Here is a 16,640-nt window from a genome sequence, read left to right as displayed (position 1 = left end):
GGAATGGGCAATCCCCTAGCTGCCAGAAGCTGGTACACAACCAGCAATAGATCTAATTCAGAAAAGCTCCTAGAGGATCTAAAGGAGGCTGCTGAAGGAGAACCAGGTCTTTCTAGAAAGGGGCTAAACCTCTGCCCCAAAAAAGGGTCACAAGTTGGAGAGTATCTTGTCCTTGGCAGGTATTAGAGTATTAGAGCTGATGGAGCCGAAGAAACTGTCGGCACAGTGGCTAGGGATGGTACCAAAGCAGGTACAGTCATCAGAGCCAACGGACGGCACCGAAGTCAGTGGTGCTAAGGTTGGAACCAAAATAGGGGTGAATATCATGGATGGCACCGAGAGAGTAGATACAGAGCCTGGTGCCGAAGAGGTCTGCGCAGAAGGTGCCGAAGCATGGAGCTGACTCAGTTCCGTAACTGTCAGAGATGCAGGAACTGAGTGACTCCGTTTTTCCTTATGTTTTTTGGTCTTTGGAGGGAGTCAGACCTCCAACCCAGATAGAGCCTCCAAAAAAAGGGTCTCGACTAAACCTTTTAAAATAAGTTTATTTTTACGTTCTACTAGTGCACGATTACTAAAACTAGCACAAATGTCACAGTCAGCTTTAATATGATCCGCGCCCAAACAGTAGACACAACAAGCGTGTGTATCCGAGTTAGGCATCTTACGCCCACACATGTCACACTGTTTAAACCCCAACTTAGCTTTGTCTGACATAGTAAGGCCACAAGGCTATCCTATAGAAAAAAACACAATAAGGGAGAGAATACCAATGACGGTATTTAAAAAAATACTACAAGTGGTAAGGACAGGCCTATCAAAGGCAGGAGAGAGGGACAGTACCAATAATGGCAGAAATTAAATTACCAAGGTAAAGGGTAGGGAACAGAATTAGGTTATAGGCGACTGAGAAAAAGGCTAAATTGGACTAAAAAATACACAATTTTGAAGAAAACGGTCTTACAAATAAATTTTCTACTTAGCTTTGGGAAAGATTGCTAACACGTCTGACTAGGAACGTGGCAAACAAGATCTGGAGCAACTAGGAGAGGGGCATTATGGGTAGGTCTTAGCTGACAGTTTTTGGCTGGCGCGAGCTTGGAAACGGCCGTATCGGTTCCGAGGACGGAACAGAGGTCCCAATAGTAATTAATGAACAAAGATTTACATCAGATCATGAGATACCAGAATTACTACAGAATTTACAAAAATAATTCTACAATTCTGGAAATATTTATGCTCTTTAAGTAGTGTAAAATCTTGGTTAAATATGGAATTAAAATTTTCTTATCGTAGGGGTAAAAATATGAAGGATTTTTTTGGTTAAGAGTAGATTTAGTTTTCCAGTAGATACTATATTACAAATAATGTTGAAAATATGGGGACTTACCAGTGTGGCAAATGTAAAGCATGTAATTTTATCATTCCTTGTTTTGAATGTATTAATAATATTCCATTTAAAACTAATAATGTTTTTCACTGTAATTCTGAGAGAGTAATATATGCACTTCGGTGCCCTTGTAAAAAATTCTACATAGGTGAAACTAAGAGACCCTTTAAGGTGAGGCTCTTGGAACATATTAGGGATATCAATAATAAAAAAGAAGAAAGCCCTGTAGCCATGCATTTTTTAAACTTTCACAATAGTGACAGTAATGGGCTACAAGGGACTGTTTTAGAACAAATATATGATTATAAATATAGGAATGTGAACATTAAACAACTGTTGTTACATAAAGAAGCTATATATATTTTAAAATTTAAAACTTTATATCCATTTGGTTTAAATGAGGCTTTTAATTGGAGAATGTTGTTAAATTGAATGCAATTATCCAATAGCAGTTAATTGTTTAATTGTATTAATTGATGGCATGTTTTAGTATAAATGTGTTTGTGGTTTTGTATGGTTTATACTCCTTGAAGGCTGTGGCCGAGACGTCAGAGTTTTAAATAAATCGTGTTTTGGTGGATCCTTTGTTGTTTCTTCATGAGATACCAGATCTCTTGTCCAGAAGACAATATGGCAGCTCAACTCGCACCACTGGCAACATGTGCAGGTTTAACTAGACATCCAACAAGATGCCTAGTGAGCACTTGCTGCAAGCACCACCACACACGCTGTTGCAAGCACCACCACACACGCTGCTCCTGGAAGCTAACAGGGAGGGAAGGATTAGGACAGTCTGCATATCATTAGACCAATCCACACCTTAGCAGTACACTCTCACCTAAAACACGGGAACAATGGGTTGATAAGCTCACCAGTCTCACCCAAACAATGGATCACCAGCTCTCACCCTAAAAATAGGCCAAATGCGTAGAGGAAGGGGAAATCATTGGAGCAATCTTTAATCTTATGGGCCCTCCACAAAACACACAGTTTACAACCATTAGTTAGCACCAATTTATACCCATCTCATCTCTTAAATCAAGTCTACGACTCTTACTGCCCTTAAACAGTATTCTCATTCACAGAAACAAAATCTGTTATGAAGCCCCCCCCCCCTTTTTTTTTTTTTTTTTTTTTAACAGTTTCTCTTCTTGTATAATGGAGTAAGTCACCACATCTCAACTTCACATGGCATACTAAATTCCAGTAACCTATGCCTCGCACTAAAATTCTCCCTACTTTGTCCTGTCAAATACAATGACCTTCCCAAGTTAGACTTGGGAACCTGTTTAAAAGCACACACACATACCTCATTCAGCCTATCACTAACAGAATTTTGCTAAAAGTATTTTCTAAGGTGTATGAAAAACTATTATACCATGCTGATTGGCCATTATACTAATGGAAAAGGTCGACTTTTTCCATTAGTATAACAATGGGTTTAACAAAAATAAGCAACAGAGATGTTAAACCCATTTGGAGAAAGCAAGATCTTTTTTTTAGTGTCTTGCTATGTTACATGGGTTTAACATAGCGAGATAGTTTTAAAATAAGCAATGGAGATGTCCGTTGCTTATTTATGTTAAACTCATTTAACATAGCGAAGTACATCAGAACGATGCCAGACATCTGCTGAAGGGCAGTAAACAGGCATTATATATATGCATTATTTAGAAAAGTAATAGTTTCTTTTCTTAAATAATGTAAACCATGCCAAATAACCACCAATAGGGTCTTTATAAGTTTAGCCATCCAACCTAAATGTGATCCACAAATTGCATTTATACAGGGGGTGATTTGCTGACTGCCTCTGTACGTCACAGACATAGGTGCTAGACCAAGGCTGAATTTCCAGTTACTCATCCAGTGGTCCAAGTTGCACATAAATAGGGATAGGGAGGAACTCTGCTTCAAATGTATGGGGAGCATGTTCCAGAGAATGCATATTCTCTGAGAGAAACTATTTCTCTCTCTGTGTCCTATTTATGTCGCAAGAAACATTTAGATAGGTTAATCTAAGTAGTTTTGATGCTGTTTGCTTTGCAGATATGCAGAAGGTTTATCAAAACAGGTTCCATGGATGCCAGGCAAAGATCAACACTCAGAAGTCTTATGATAAGAGTAAAGATACAGGGCTTTGAAGCAATGTAGGACATTATGTTTACTGCCTGTATTCTTTTTGTAAGGAACCTTTGTGGATGTTCTATTTCCTGCCTGTACCTGGTCAGGTACATAAAAAAGGTGCATTATATACTTTGATGGTTCTGACGACAACCAAGGACAGGGTTATGATGACCTCTCTGCACCTAGATGTCATGCAACTTGCTCAACACAGGGATTTTCTTCCTACCTTGGATGCATGTTGGTTGAAGGCTAGGTTACTACCTACACAAGTTCCCAGATCCCCCTTCTAATGACTCAACTTTTACAAGAGTTTTATTGATGACAGTTACCTGGGGTGGCAGATTTCCCAAAACGTGCTATAATGCATTTCTTGGTATCGAGTTTTAAGCCATGGCTTTGGCACCAAGCTTTTGTCTGTGTTAGACCTTCCTGAAGGGTGTTCTCATCTTAGGGGGATTCAATGACTGCTCCCAGTTTGCAATCTGTGAACTTTCAAGCAGCCTTTGACATTGGCTTTGATATTAGACATGTCAAAACGTAGTGGACCTTGTTCAGAACACTGGGGGGACACTACTGGTGACTGACCTCTTTGTAAAGACAGCCTCACTGACCCTAACCTCCTGGGCCTTACAAGTGATCTAGCTAGATATCCAGCATGTCATAATGGGGTTTACATCTGGCTTTGAAAGTTTATTGCTGCCCACATGGGTATTTATCAAAGTGCTTTAGCCAGATCTTGGTAGGCAGTTTGCACAGTTTTCCCCTTCACCCATTACCTTGGTAACCTTTTCAAAAATAGTCCACCAGAATAATTAAGCATGACCTTCCTTTGATGAAGCCAAACTCGGACAGTTGCAATGCATGAAGATCTCCTATACCCTTGTTGATAAATTTCCATGCCAAGTCTTTCCGTGGTTGTGCAAATAAGACTACTCAGACTAATGGGTCTGTAGTTTCCAGGATGTGTTGAAGGACTGCCCTTATGTGGTCTTAACCTCAAACATTCTTCCCTGGTTACTAGGAGGTCTTTGATGCCACAGCTAGTAAAGGAAAATGAGATGGCACACAGTCTGCTCTACACATCTCAAAATTAACTTGCAGAACTAGCCAATTCACCTCCTATGATGACCATTTTTAAAAAAAATTTCTCTGCCTGTACTCATTATAGCCAAGTGCGCCTCCAGGCATTTTTGCAGTTGCCTTCTACTGTGCCTCTAGGCATCATATATCACTTGTTCATATTTGCATTAATTCCAAAGCAATGCTGCATACAAGGTATCAGAATACTTTATTTTGAAGCATACATGATGGCAAACACAACTGTATTGATAAATGACCTCTGTTAATGAGTATTTGTTAGAACTGTAAGGTGATAACTTCATGTTTTAAAGGCTCAAGCTACGCCCACTGGGAGTTTAAGATACACACTCAAAAGAGATGCACTGGAGGGAATGAGTTAGGCTCCCTAATCTCAAATATTCTCCAGGAAAAGCAGACAAAAACAACTGCTGCCAGAGACACAGACTAAAACTAAATGTAAAGAAATGCATAACAGTATCCTTTGGGAAGTCATCCACCCCTGTAACTATCATATTGACAACACACCCCTAAGAGTTATCCCAGTACCCAGGGACTTCAGTACACACAGACAGTTATCTAGCATGACCATAAGTCTACAGTAATGAGGAAATCATTCTATGTTGTGCAACTTGTAAACAAAGGTATGCCATTTAGGTCCAAGAAGTTGCTGTTCCACTGTATTTAGCATTCATCAGACGCACTGAGTACAATGCCCCCTTTGTTACGTAACTAAGCAGGCATGTCCAACAACTGAACATTCACAGGAGGTTCTTCACTAAAAGAATACAGGGTGGTGTAAGTAACATGTCTTGTGCAGACGGCCTCAAAGCCCTATCCCTGAATTCAGTCTCCTACAGGCTGTTGAGGGGAGATCTATGCCTGGCATACAAGGCACTGTCAGACTCTATTGTGATGGACCTCAGGCACATCTGCAAAACACACAGCACCAGAATTATCTGCTCTAAAGACTTACACATTGCCTGGCACATAAATAGGACCTGCTGAAGAGCCAGGTATGCATCCAGACTACCCCCTTCTCTTCAACAGGCTCACCAATCTCCCTAACCCAATTCAACTGCAAAGTGGACAATTAGATGGGGAACAGGAAATTCATCCCTGGTTTCGCACCCATGTCTCTAGTGGATACAGTATGTACATATTTCATCTCCCAGGACCCTGCTTGTGTAGGTTTCACCTCTAAAGCCCCTGCTTACACTTAGACAAGTTCTGTTACCCTTGATGAGATTTGGGATGCATGACTAGGATTAAAAAGGCCCTTGAGGTCATTAGCCTAGTAAACAACTATATGCCTGGGAATCACACAACCCCCCTCTTCCAGCAACAAAAACTTTCACCTCACTGATAAATCTGCACAGCTGGCACCCACTACAAAGACAATGCAGTCCATTTTTTTTAATATTGCTTTCTGCATGTGTGCGCATTTTTAGTGTTAAGTACATTACTTGTACTGTCTGATTTGTTGAAAGTATTATTCTGAGCACATTTGCCTTAATGTTAAAATGTTTTACTCAATTTGCAAGTGCTTATGTATATTAAACAAACACACTGTTCACCATCAGCTCTCCCTTCCCACCACCCCAATACTCCTCCCCATGCCTGGGGGGTGAAGAACTTGTGAAGATGGAGCAGACCCCCGTTTGGAGAAGAAGACTTTACTACTTAAGCAGTGGAATACCACAACATTAACATGCAAGTTTGTTTTTGTAAGCACCCCTGTATGAAATGTGATTCAACAGCCCTAACTATCCCACCCCCTTGTAGACTAGCACATCTTCATGATCCCGGCCTATAGCAGGGATTTTACCTTGAACATGTGTCCCAAGCACATGCCCCTCCCCCTTCCTCCTGAAAAGAAGCGAGCTGGTGAAGCTTCTTCATTCCTCTCAGATACCTGATAAAGCAGATTTCGAAGTCAACAGATAACTCAGATGTCCTGGATCACTGAAGGGCTTCATCATTCAACGGCAATGAAATTGGCTTACTTCTGTGTTTCACTGATATGGGTATCAATATTTTGAGAATCAATTTCAGTTTTATATAGGCAGTTAAGAAAAGTCAAAATCCTAGGTGATTGTAACACAAACCTAAGCAAGAAGAAACTGAAAATGGGAAACCTTGCCAGTCATGGTAAAACCAAGTCTTTAACGAACACACTAAACCTAATCAAAACTACCTACCACTCTGGCCTTGAAGTCTTAGCACTCCTAACCATAAAAAGTCAATTCTGTTTCAAACGCACCTTTAGGGACCACTCTCCATTCAACTTCCCCATTACTTACTCTCCCCCCAGAAGACACACAGTATCCCACATCATCCTTTTGGACGAGAAAACAAAAAAAAAAAAAAAAAAAAAAACATTAAATATTTATAATTTCAAATCTAACCTAAACACTTCAGACTCTTCACCTATAACTCAGTGCACTGATCTTTTCACTGCATAGTTAATCATTAAAGATCCCTATGTGCTATTAGAAGATATAGACTTGTATTTTGTAATTTGTCAGCTCACTACCTGAAGTATTTCAGAAAGCTGCAGCACAAGTAACTGAAGGTCTTTCAAGTGCTGCTAATGCAAGTGATAATCTACAAGCAGTAAAACGTCTCTGGAAGAACACAAGGTTCATACATTCACTTAGCAAGCTGAGACGGTCCAACTTTTCCTTCAAACTGAACAGAATGCTAAATCACAGTAACAGACATGAGGTAAATGGGTCACAGTCTAGCTTCAGAAAGTATGAAACTAGGCAATAATAATATAAAAGTTCCTATACAGCTACCTCAACTAGAGGGCAACAGACACTAATGAGGGTTTCTTGGTTATGCTGTAGTATTTTTGAAGTTTATTTGGAATGCACCAGGAATAAGCATGCCATTGACAACACTTGGAAAAGGTACTGCCCTGAGTGCAAGAAAAGGCCTTTTAAATGATTATGAAGTGTCAGTGCTAAAACACTGCGGCACTAGATCAGTGAACTTACAAGGGGATGTCAATCCCATCAGTTCATTCTAGTGTAAAGCGAGATCACTTAGGAAGGGCTCATCCTCATTTTCTTAACCTTGAATTATCTTCTGTTTCTTCCCTTTCAACTTAAAAAAAAAAAGTTTCAGCCGTTTTTACTGTATTTTGGTCTTCCTAGTTCAGTCTTTTGCTTTTGTTGCTTGTTCTTAGAGTGTTCAGTTGCATTTATTCTGCTGCATTTATTACTGCCTGATAGTTGCATGATTAAATTGTAATGGCTACTCTCTCAATTTTGGTCCAAGGACTTGGACTTCAGACCAGTTATTTTACATTAAGTAGGTTTGCGGTCTACATTCTTGTGAGAGGACAGGGTGGCCTCGGTCCTTCTGAGTTGGGAATTTCTGGATGAAGGCTTACTGTGCCTGTTGTTCCAAGTCTCTTTGTTCTGGTTTAAGCACTTGGGTTCCAAACCAGGAGGATTTTGTTGTCTAAACTCTTGCGGCAGAAGAGGATAGCCTACACTCTTCTAAACTGGAATTTGCTGGTTGAAGGCTCATTGTGTCTTATTCTGAAAATGTCTTAGTTCTGGCTTAAGCAATTGGGCTCTAAAACCAGTTGTTTTACATTATGAAGGTTTGTGGTCTAGACTCTTGTGGAAGGAGAGAGTGTGGCCTACACCCTTCTGAGCTGGTAAATACATTTATTTAAATTGTTTTTTGCTGTTGCGACTGATTTTATGAATTCTGAATTTCTAGTACTTCTGCACTGTACAGCATAAGCTAGATTCAGATTTGCTGAATCTAGACTGTTTGGTATCACTAGAGCACTAAAACCAGCTCTTCACTAAGATACTGAATAGTCGGAGACATCCGTTGCTTCCAACTAACTATAAAAGAGCCTGCTTTTGTTCTTGCATTACACATTTAATTTGTACTAGCATTCTTGAATGGTCTGTACTGCTTTTTACCACATTTTACTGCATACTGTACTACTTCAGCTGTAGCACAGCCCTGTTCCAGGTTTGCTGTTTCTGCATCTTTTTTGTAACTTCTGAGCATCAAATTCAAGCTATCCTTTTATGTGAAGGCCCATCTACACCCTTGTGGGAGAAGAAAGCTGTCTGGGTCCCCATCTAATCGAGGATGACTGGAGCAGTGCTCAGACAGTGTGTCTTAATTGGCTTGTTAGAGTTATAACGGTTCTCTTGTTTTAAGGCCTGTGTATTCTGCATGTAGCGCACCATCGTGCACTGCCTCATAACGGTGGTCACTCTTGGTGGTTTAGATGCAAACATACTGCTTGTTAAATTTTCCCTCATCACTTAACTTGTGGTCCTCCAGAGGTTTTTCACAGTCCTGTTCCATCAGGTGGAACACTAAGCCTAGCCTCAGAGGTACCAACACACCTCTGACCCACTAGCCATTCCTAACTGCGACCTTTTCATCTCCATACAAATTTATTTAACTCTATGGGTGGACAGTTTCTCAGTTTCCCCAGCCAGCTTGGTTGGCATGGACATACTAAGGCAGTGTAGCAACTGCTTCATGTTCACAGACAACCCTCTAACTCCTAGTCCACACAAACTCAAAATGCGAGAGATGCAGCTATATTAAGAACCTTGAATCCATGCTCTCTCTCACACACCAGTTAGTACATATGACAATGAGCAGCTTGTCAACATGTACTCCACCTCTTTCTCCCCCCAAACCCACATCACACACCTACATATGCGGAGGTCATCAAAAACATACCTCAACACCAGCGACCTCCCAAACACAAAACACAAGCATGCTACACAATACTTCCTCTACAGTACACAACACCTCACATACCAGTGCCTCACCCATCAAGCCCTTAAGGCAAACCACAAAACCAAACATATTAGTCATAGGTGATGACATCGTGAGACACACAGATCTCCCTCTTACCAGGCCTGATAAGAAAATGGTCACGGTCAGCTGTCAGGTCAGTATACGCCATATCACACACGCACTCAAGTCTCTCAACAACAGGTACTGTTACGACTCCACCATAGTCCATGTTGGTATGAACAACTTGAGATGCACTTCTCTGGACTATATGAAGAGACATGAATAAGCTCTCGGACAGTCTTTCTCAGGCAGGTACACCAGCTTTAAGCAGGACTTCACCCTCACCTAGGATGATGCCTCAATACATACAGAAAATGACTGACTTGAATAATTGGCTTGGTTTCTGGTGTCACTCTAAGGGGATCCAGCATCTGTCAGCCTGGGATAACATGATAGACAGACCTTGATGCTTTGCCAGAAATGGTCCTCATCTGTCATCCCTGGGATTTCGGCTACTGGCGAAGGCTCTTGCCACCCTAATAGTGCCTTTTTCAGGCAGTGTCCAAAGGATAAAATTCCCAGATGGAAAAACTCCACCTAAAAATAACCTCAAGGTCATGCTGCTAAACTCTCGGAGTCTTAACATGAAACTGCACTCACTGGAAGCAGTCCTCACCTTGAAGGCGCAGACAATTGTGCAGTCATGGAGACCTTGTTCAGACCACAAACTGAAGGCGTGAAACCTAAAGGAGGCAGTGTACCAATTTTCTTCATTAAAGATAAATACATTACACCTCCAGAATGGTCAAACAGAACGATTCCCTGAAGATACTTCAAGTGCAATTAACTGTTGGTAGGACACCTACTTCGGTCATTGCCAGCTACAGGACCCCATCCATGAATCGGGACACCCACTCTACCGATTTGGATCTACTCAAGTCTTATCAAGAAACATCCAAGCACCACGGTTTTGGGTAACTAGCTACCCATCCACTGACTGGGCAAATTACTCATGCTCAAACTCACTTCCCCAAAGGTTCCTTGACTTTGATGCCCTGGACCAGCTACTTGACACCCCCACAAGAGGCGCCAACATCCTGGATTTGGTGCTTATCAATATGGGGGACCACTGTAGCACCCCCCACTGTGAGGTCTTCCCTGGTAAGATCTGACCGCAAATCAGTCATTTGAAGTAACTATCACATCCCCCCCCCCAGCAGCAACTAACCTAAAAAACCGTCCAAAGCAGATTATAACCTCTTACGGGATGGTATAAATATCTTCTCTACACCTCCCCCTTGAGATAGAACTGGCAACTGTGTAGGGTTCTACACCAATGCTTTATACAAACACCTGTATAACTGCAGTGACTTGGCCATACCCAATATGACCAAAACAAGCTCCTCAAGGAAGAACAAACCTGCCTGGTGGACAACCTATAATTTTAGTTCTCTCCATGTTGAAAAGGCCATGGTGGACTTCTTTTTCGAAAGGGTTAACCTTTGTGCCTGACAGCAGGGCCAGTATGGTCAAACTAATTATTGATCTAAAATTATTTGTCCGTAGACTTAATTTAGGATTGCTTATGGGGGCTAACTCATCACTCACCCAAGGTCCTAAGGTTTCCAGTTTATTTAATCCTCCCTTGCATGAAACGAGCGCTTTTTGAGAAAATTTGTGAAATTGATTTTAGGAGAATGTTCATAAGTAACCATTATACTAGCAACATTCGTAAAAACATTTCTCCTGATGAATTTGATTTCATTAATCTATTGAATATCTGTCAAGTGCGTGTCATGCAACCTGACAAAAGGTGGAGGTTTAGTGTTCATGGACCAACATGACTATGGTCAGGAGGATGCACATGGTCCTGGATAGTGTAGCATATGAAAAAGTTAGCCGTAATCAGGTCAATGGAGCTTATGGGTCTACCAATGCTACTCTTTCAGATTTGTTTTTTGGAAGGGAACATAGATATTGATACATACCAATACCTGACCATGCCTGCTCCAGTAATACCAACCTTTTTTGGAACCCCAAAGATACACAAAAACCTGACTGATCCACCGTTTAGACCAATTGTAGATGGTCGGGGCCATATTTTGTATGCACGTGCCGAATATGTTGATTCCAAACTTAAACCAGTGTTAAAGTTGGAACAACAAATTTGTCACAATTCATGGCATTTCCTTGAGTCCATCAGCAACTTGGAATTCAATGATAACTTAGTGTTTCTTACAGTGGACATTAAGGACCTGTATACCGTAATCCCTCAACAACCTGGTATTGAATGGGTCAGGAAATTCTTGTACACGAGAGGTATAGATAAAGTACGGTTGTGTACACTTACCATAAATGTAGATGTTAAGAGTGCATTCACTGTTGCAGTCATTACATTTGGGTAATCCTGCTGGCAGGTTGCCCTCAGCCGGCCTGAATTCCAAAGTCTTGGGTCCTGCGTCGTCAGGGGTATAAAAGAAGCAGCCAACGCCATTATCTTTAGTTTTTCTTGCCCCAGATGTCAGGTGCCCCCTAAAAGGGTTGCCAAAATTTATTTATGTATAATTACATGCACCAATATAAAATTTACCCTCATCTAGAAGCAAATACACCACATAGGTTCCATCAGAAGAAAAAGGGGGATGGTGGGTGGGTAACCTGGACTGCAACAGTGAATACACTCTAACACCTACATTTATGGTAAGTGTACACAACTGTACTATGTTCTTCGTGTTTCACTGTTGCAGCGATTACATTTGGGTAGAGTCCCAAAGCTAAGGTTGGGAGGCTGGAGCTAAACAGCATTAGGAGCGGCTATGAGGCCCTGCAGAACTGCAGTGGCAAAACCTGCCCTAGATTTAGAGTAGAATAGTAGATGATGGTGCTTTGTAAAGGTGTGCACTGAACTCCAAGTAGCAGCCCCTAAAATGTCCTTGGTACGTACTCCCCTGAGAAAGGCTGAAGTGGCTGCAGCTCTGGTCGAATGTGGTCTACATAGCAGAAACGAATGCAGTGGCCTATCCACTTTGAAATAGTCTGCTTTGAGATGGCCTTTCCTTGTGATCCTGCAGCATAAGTCACTAGTAATTGCTCTGTCTTTCTGAAAACTTTGGATGTACACAGACAGCTTAGATTCTACCTGGACAGAACCAAAGCATGCAGAATTCTATCCCCCTTGTTCTGTGGATTTGGATAAAAGGTTGGCAGGTGAATAGTTTTGGTTGAGAGCCACACTGGACACCACCTTAGGCATAAATGTTGGGTTTGTCCTCAGAGAGACCCTGTCTGGATAAAAAATGATAAAAGGTTCCACAGCCATGAGTGCCTGTAGCTCTGAAACTAGTCTTGCAGAAGTTATTGCTAGGAGCAGAGCTGTTTTCCAAGATAAAAACTTTATATCAGCAGTAGCAGCTGGCTCAAAAGGAGGCAGGGTGAGTTTTTCCAAGACATAGTTGAGGTCCCATGCCAGCATTGGTGATCTCCTTGGAGGTCTTAAATTTTTGGCTCCTCTGAGGTACTGCTTTAATAAGGGATGAGAAAAGATTGGTGGCTCTACATTGTAATGAACTGAAATGGCAGAGGCATGAATTTTAATAGATGAAAAAGATAGGCCTTTGTCCAGCATCTCCATTAAGTATTGCAAAATATGAGGGATATTTGGCACAGCTGTATCTGTTCCTTGTGCCTGGTTCCAAGCACAGAATCTCTTCCATTTTCCAGCATAAGATTTTCTAGTACTAGGCCTTCTGGCTTCCAAAATGACATCCATCACAGCTTTACTGAGAGGTGCGTTTTGTAGGACTTCATTATTCGCCATGATGTCAGGTTTAAAGTTCTGAGTTGGCTGTGTAGGATCTGACTGTTTTGCTGGGACAGTAGATGAGGTATTTGAGGTAAGGTCTAAGCTGGGCATTGACACAAGCTCCTTAATATTGGATACCAGTACTGGCAGTGCCAGCTTGGGGCAATCAGTATCATCTTTGGCTTCTCCTGTCTGACCTTTAGGAGTACCTTGGGGAGGAGAGGCAGAGGGGGAAATGCATATACCGATAGGGCGCCCACTTTCCATGCTGGTCTGTGATAAATCCTTGTGCAGAATCTTTTTAGTTGGTAGTTGTGAGGGGAGGCAAATAGATCTATGTCCGGGCATCCCCATTTCCTTATCATGCTGAAGACTTGTGGATCCAGGTGCCACTCGTGGGCGTCCATGAGGTTTCTGCTTAGTTCATCTGCAACAGTATTTTTCCTTCCTGGCAAGAACTGTGCCTGCAGATGTACTTGGTAAGTCAATGCTGTGTCCCACAAAGTCATGGCTAGTCTGCAAAGAGGGTAAGAATGTGTGTGCCCCCCCTGCTTGTTTATATACCACATGACCATGGTGCTGTCTGTCTGTATCGGTAGTTGTCCTGGATAAAGTAGATCGTTGAAGGCTGTCAGGGCATTTTGAACTGCTAGCATCTCTTTTTGATGGATATATAGATGCATTTGATTTGAGGTCCATGTGCCCTGAATGCATCTTCCTGCCATGTGGGCCCCCCCAGGCATAATCTGATGCCTCCGTTGTTGGTGTCTGCCTGGCTGGGGGTAATGTGAATGGCTGTCCCTTGTTTTGGTGACAAGCCTTTGCCCACCATCGAAACTCCTGTTGCAAGCAGGGAATGAGAGTAATCATAGTTTCCAGGCTGTGGCAATGTTGAGTCCAAACACTTTCCAGGTACCACTGAAGTTTCCTCATATGCAGTCTTGCATATGGAATTAGTAGGATGCAGGATGCCATGAAGCACAAAGCCTGCAGAATTTTTCTTGCAGATAACTGGGCCTTTGTTGCCAACATTTTGAAATCGGTATCAGTTGCCTTTTGTTTGTCTGGCGTGAGAGGAGCCATCTGAGCAGTTGTATTTAAGCTTGCACCCAGGAATATTATCTCGAGGGGGTACTAGTATTGATTTCTTTTCGTTGACTGTGTACCCCAGGCATGTTAGAAGTCTTTTCACAAACGCCAGATGCTGTGGAAAAAGTCTTTGTTCTCTACTTAAATTAGACAGTCGTCCAAGTAAGGATATATTTGTATTCCTCTTTGTCTGCAGAATGTAATTACTGGTGCCAGGCACTTTGTAAAGACCCTGGGTGCAGTAGATAACCCAAAGGGCAGTGCAGAGAACTGGTAATGCATTCAGCCAGCCTTGAATCTGAGGCATCTTCTGCATATTTGTCCGATTGGGACATGCAGGTATGCCTCTTTTAGGTCTGAAGTCACAAGCCAGCCGTTCTTGCCCAGCATGGGCAGAAGCTGCTGCAAAGTCAACATCTTGAATTTTGGTATATCCAGGAATGTGTTAAAAATAGATAGGTCCAGTATTGGCCTCCAGGCCTTGTCCTTTCTGGGTACCAAGAACAGTCTTGAGTAAAATCCTTGTCCCTGCTCTTGCTCTGATACTTGTTGAATGGCCCCATGTCCGTGAGGGATGAGACTTGTTTTTGTGCCTCTGCCCATTGATTTTTTGGCAGATCTGGCCAGACGTTTGCCTTTGGCAGGGTATGGAAATGGAACTTGTAGCCTTGCGACACGATATTTAGCACCCACTTGTCCTGGGTTATAATGTGTCAATTTTGATAAAAAAGTGCTAATTTTCCCCCTAAGTGTAATGCCAGGAGATAAGTGCTTGGTGCAGGCAGGGGGGAAGTCATTGGGACTGTTTCCTGTATGGTTGTGATACGTCTTCTCCAACTTTGAAGGTAGAAGCCCCCCATAACTTTGAGCGGTATGAACCTTGCGCCTGGGGTCTACCTCTAGGGTGCCTGGATCTGCCCCTTTGAGGTCTGTCTGACACAGGAAAGGACCACTTCTTTGTTGGCCAGTGTCAACTAAACCTAGGTGGCTGTATAAAAAATCTTTGACCGTTTGCATAGATTTAGCCTCATCCTCCATTTTCTTTAACACCTCTTCTGCCTTAACATCAAACAAAATATCATGCTGTAAAGGTGCATCTAACAATTTAACTTTAACATGATCAGGCATATTTTGTTCCTTTAACCAAGCATGCCTCCTAATTACAGAACCTGTAACTGCGGCCCTGCAGGAGGCCGCTAAAGAATCAAAACCACATTGCAAAGTATGCTTTCCAACTTGTACAGCTGCATGCAATAAATCCTGCATTTCCTTGTTTTCTGCACAGTCAGAGTTTTAACAACATTTTCTGTTTAAGCAATGCCATGACATGTTGCTGATATTTGAGCATATGAAACTGACAGTTTAAGGCCCTTATAGCCAAGGTAGCAGATGTGTAAACCTTTTTCCCCCCATCAATCCAGTGCCCTAGAATCTCTGTCAGAAGGGGTAGGGTCTTTTGCAGCGGAAGCCTCAACTCCTTTGGGACCCTGAGAAACAGTTTCTGGGTCTGCAGCAGGGTTTTTATACAGGAATTTGTGAGAGTCAGGAACCCTGTAATATCTGCCATGCTTAACAGGGGCTAGAGGTAAGGAGTCGGGGGTAAGACTAGACTCCGAAAAAACATCATCTACAATGTCTAACACAGGTGGGATGGCTAGTGGCTTGTGTTGAGGTAGTAAAAGGAAGTCCCTGAGCCTCATTTTAGATTCTGAAAAATCTTGGCTCTCCCAGTGAAGGTATAGATTCTTCAGCATCAGAATCCTCATAGGGGGGAAGAGAATATTCTTGATCAGAAGAGGAATCAAAAGAAATGGAAACCTGATCTGAAGATTCATAGTCAGTCTCTAGCCTAGGCCTCTTATCAGGAGGGGGATGGGAACCCCTGATCAAGGTGATCAAGTCTTCGGCCATTTTGAGCATCTGTTTTTTGGGCAGAGAGGCCTGACCATGTGGCTCTTGAGTTTGTTTCTTTGCTTTGGAAGGTGCTTTAGTCTTTGCCTTTGAAGCTGTAGTTGGTTTGATGTAAAGATATTTAGGTCTGAATATACGTTCAGAAGCCAGTGCCTGCTCAACGGCTCCGGACCCATCTGAAGGGACAATATCCGAGGCTCCAATACCTTGAGTTTCCAGTGGCATGGCCAACTCCGCGTGGCAGTTGGTAGCGGCCTGTGACTAACGTAGCTTGCGTCAGGGGCTGCGAAAGAGCCTCACTGAGGACCGGCGAACCGGCGACTGGCTTAGGAGAAGCTTCGTTGTTGGTTTTGGGCCTCAGTTGTCTCATCTCTTTCCTTTGCGTTTTTTGTGAACTCCAGTAGTCTGATGGCTATCCGACGGCATTTCTGGATAATTAAATTATGTCCAAAA

At 42.3% G+C, this 16,640-nt stretch overlaps 1 protein-coding gene across 1 annotated transcript in view; it reads right to left on the bottom strand.

Moving 5' to 3' along the window:
* The window catches only part of NELFB (negative elongation factor complex member B), a 529,115-nt gene that overhangs the window by 393,135 nt on the left and 119,340 nt on the right, over positions 1-16,640 (bottom strand). The gene's annotated exons all lie outside the window — the stretch shown is intronic.

This window comes from Protopterus annectens, chromosome 16.part0 (genome assembly GCF_019279795.1).
Source record: "Protopterus annectens isolate FY-2018-M chromosome 16.part0, PAN1.0, whole genome shotgun sequence".
NCBI classification, from domain to species: Eukaryota; Metazoa; Chordata; order Ceratodontiformes; family Protopteridae; genus Protopterus; species Protopterus annectens.
Note: the sequence above shows the minus strand (reverse complement) of the source record. Positions and strands in the feature narration are given on the sequence as shown.